Source organism: Hyaena hyaena, unplaced genomic scaffold, assembly GCF_003009895.1.
Source record: "Hyaena hyaena isolate Hyena2069 unplaced genomic scaffold, ASM300989v1 scaffold_1909, whole genome shotgun sequence".
Taxonomy (NCBI): Eukaryota; Metazoa; Chordata; class Mammalia; order Carnivora; family Hyaenidae; genus Hyaena; species Hyaena hyaena.
Genome location: NW_024082544.1, coordinates 7,993 through 11,988, shown reverse-complemented (window position 1 = coordinate 11,988; position 3,996 = coordinate 7,993).

Here is a 3,996-nt window from a genome sequence, read left to right as displayed (position 1 = left end):
ATTCCAGGCAGGCAAACTTCTATGATGTATTATTAAAAGAGAGATAAAAGACCACATAAAATGATTTTTTAAAAAACCTTGGTGTATTAGTACATATTTCTTTTTATATTGGGACACTTACACAGGACAAAAAATCCCATATCAAAGGTAATACCAAAATTTTTAAAATTTATGTAAACCATTAAAATTAATGACTTTCCAAGATCTCTCATGTGTTACATCATGTTATGTACAATTTTGAAAAGTGACTCCCTTCTCTGATTGCACTTATCACAATATATAACGTGTAATACATGAAAAGTGTTGACCAATTAAGAATTCCCATACATACAAAAAAAAAGCAAACAGGCATTTATTGGAATTCAGAAATTCGAACTTGGGAGACACAGATTCAGGTAAAAACCTGACTCCTGTTCCAAGGAAGATAGAGGGGACAAAGTTATACAGGGGAAAGGTCATGTGCATGCAGTTCTCATTCAGGTCCTCTATGCAAAACAGGAATTGAAACTAGTATAACTGGGATTAGTTGCTATTTTAAAAGAGACTCTTACTTAGGCTTGCTTGCTCCATTTTGAAATCTCCTTTTCCAAAAAAATATATTTTGAAACATGGTTGAATTGTAGAGATTTATTTATTGAAGAGTGATCCATAAAAGCTAGTATCCCAAATGGAATTCTATTTATGCAAATCTCCTTACTTACTGAGTAGTGCTTAATGCAGTTGAACCTGGTCAACTGCAAAAGGAAGTAGCTGGTATTCCCTTCCATGGTGCATGCTGATCTCCTAAAGCACAACCGGATCCAAGGCTTTGTCAGATCATGTTGTAATATCAAGGCCAAAAATCATGCAAGAGCAGAGTCAGTGTATCCCAAAATCATGTAGTTTCAAGTTTTCAGAACTCCAGGATTGAAGACCATTCTTCCAAACTGACTTCTGGCAAGTGTTATGCTTATAAATGTTTAACAGCCAGCCTTCGGGCAGGATATGGTGGTATGTGATTCATAATGTGCGTTGTCCATTTTCTGTGGTGTAAATATCCCAAACACCAATGAATTCAAGCTACCCACATGATGTCACTAAATAAAGAATGAGAGAGATACTTGGCTGCACAGAATCACATAGTTTTTTCCACAGACAGATATGAGAAATATAAATAACCTTAAGAATATAGATATTAGCAAAATGTAGAAGATGAGTAGTAAGTGAGGGGCTTTGTGTATTTATTGCCTTTGCTTTTTAAGACATTTATTTAATTCTGTATATGTAAATTAATATTTATTTATTTTTAAATGTTTTTTTTTTTTTATTATTTCTGAGAGAAAGAGACGCAGTGTGATCAGGGGAGGGTCAGAGAGAGAGGGAGACAAAGAATCCGAAGCAAGCTCCAGGCTCTGAGCTAGCTGTCAGCATAGAGCCCAATGCGGGGCTCGAACCCACGAACTGTGAGATCATGACCTGAGCCAAAGTCGGACGCTTAACCGACTGAGCCACCCAGGCGCCTCTATAAATTAATTTTTAAGGCTGTGTTTAATCACCAGATAGCGAAACTCCTGAAAATCTATTAATCACCACTGTATCTGACCCACCTGTTTCTTCGAGGGCTACCAAAGAATGCTGTATGTATTGAAGACCTGCACACAAGCTATGCCTCTTTCAAGTAAATTTCCCCAGTGATCTCTGTTGCTGTTAATGCTGCCATTGAGTATAGCATATGAGTGACCTTTTGTTTTTATTTTCACAATTGTGAGAAAAGTCTCGATGTGGAAATACATTGTTTCCTTTTTTCTCATCGCCCAGAATTGAAAATTCCAAAACATTTCTTCACTAATGAATTAAAATGTATCTAAAAAATTACAAACAGATCAATCTTCAAAATATAGATGACATTTGATCCTATGACAATTTTACTTGAGTAAAATTAAATTTCAGTGAAATTACAAATATATATCTGAATTCTGTCACAAGAAAACTTTATTAAATGTTTTACATATGACTCACACTAGTCCATCTCTATTAATAGGCATCTTGAGAAAAGATTAGGTCATTTTCTGCCTCTCTAGAATACAGGCAGTGTTCTATAAAATATCAGAAGTTGCAGATTGCTGATTATGTGACTATCAAATGCTTGACTCTAGCTCCAGCTGCTCCAGGGGTCCCTGAAGGATGGGCGGTGTCAGTGAGAGAGAGTGAGGGAGACACGAGATTCTTTCTGATCACCAGGCAGGCATCTCTGTCCTGTCAGTTTTGGGGTTTTTATCTATAAGCCAAATGATAACATGGCATCAGAAAATGGAATTTTTACAGTGGATAGTTCCCTGTGACAAGATGCTTTGGAAAGTGTACAGAAACAGGTTTTATGGAAGTATTCTTTCAGAATTACCCCAATTACAGTGAGGTTGAGTAACTTAGAAAATAAGGGTGTTCTTAGTGAAAAACAGGATGACATACACATTTTAGTAATGCTAAGATTAAGTCATAGGTTAAGTTGTAGATACTCTTATCCATCCTCATCACAGCTGCCAGTGTAAGGGAAGGTGTTTGTGGAATGTAGGCTTCAGGGAAGGGACTGCTATACATCACCAGTTAGCAAAGATATATGTAGTAACTTATGTTTGGCCCTTATCTGTTCCTTTTCTCTAAGTTAGGCTCTTTGTCTCCAGGTAAGATTTGATTGTCCAGTTATATTCTTTATGGCACCTGAGAGCCTACTGTACTTTTAAAGAGTTTAGCTCATTTCCAGTACATAGGATAGCCTCTTTGAGTGCATTTAACTTTGTGTCTAGTTTTTTGTCTGTGATTTCTTGAATAGCTAGGGCATGAGAAACATTTTTGGTTAGTTTATTTACATGTTGATCTGTATGAACCTCTTGGACTAACACAACGGTAGAAACAGAATTGTACACGTAAAGGTCAATCTTTTATGAGTAAGGGTCATTAGCTTATTTATAGCTCAAGGGAAGTATTGAGGAAAACGGGACCTGTCAGAGACATGATGTTTGTTCTCATACTCATAAAAGAAGTTGTTTCTACAATTAGTTCCTTCACAAGGTACAATCATCATACCAAGGCCAGAATAAGGGGACAAGTCCCTCCCGATACCAGTCAACAAGGTACCTTGGGGGTGGTACTCAGGCAGAAATAATTGAATGGCGGTGGATATTGGTCATCATCTGATGGCAAGAGCCTTGCAAACTTGTCTTAACCTCACAAGGAGTTTTCTCAACTAATGGGCTCAGAATGGCTCCCAAGAATCAACAATTACTAACACGTTTAACACTTATTCTATATCAAAGACTGGGTATGTTTGGAAAGATTAAAATACACTTAGATGAACTGGTTCTAATATAAAAGATAACCTTGGAAACCATTTCTTCTAACTCTCAGAGTATTATTAGGGACTACTGTGGGCAAAATTTCTTTCACCCTTCCTTCCCTACTTTATCTACATTCCAGTGAAGATATTGATGACTACAGTGGTTCTAATGCCTATTGAAATATCTCTAAGAGCAGATGTTTAGATTCTCTTACCCTTTATACTCAAAATATGGTCAAGGACCAGCAACAGCTACTTGTTAGAGTTACAAAATCTCAGGCTTTACCTCAGACCTTCTTAATCAGTATCTTGGTCCCCATGTGATTCTAATGGAAATTAAAACTTAAGAGGCACTAGTCCAGACAATATCCATGGCCTTAGGGTCAGTTGTGATCATTGTTATATTTTAAGCACCTATCTGAGTGTCTGGCACTGGTTTCCACTCATAAATATTTATCAATGAGTGAATATATATTTGTATTGACATTTGTATTAAATGCAAATGGATTGTTTTCAGGTTTTCAATCTTTTATCTTCATGAAAATTGTGAAAGGTAGTTTAAAGATGAAATCTAAAAAAAAGCAATGAAGAATCCTTAACATAAAAATAACTATATTTCAAACTAATCCAGTATTATTAATAAAGAATTGTTAATTATAATCAAATATCTTTCTAAAGTATTA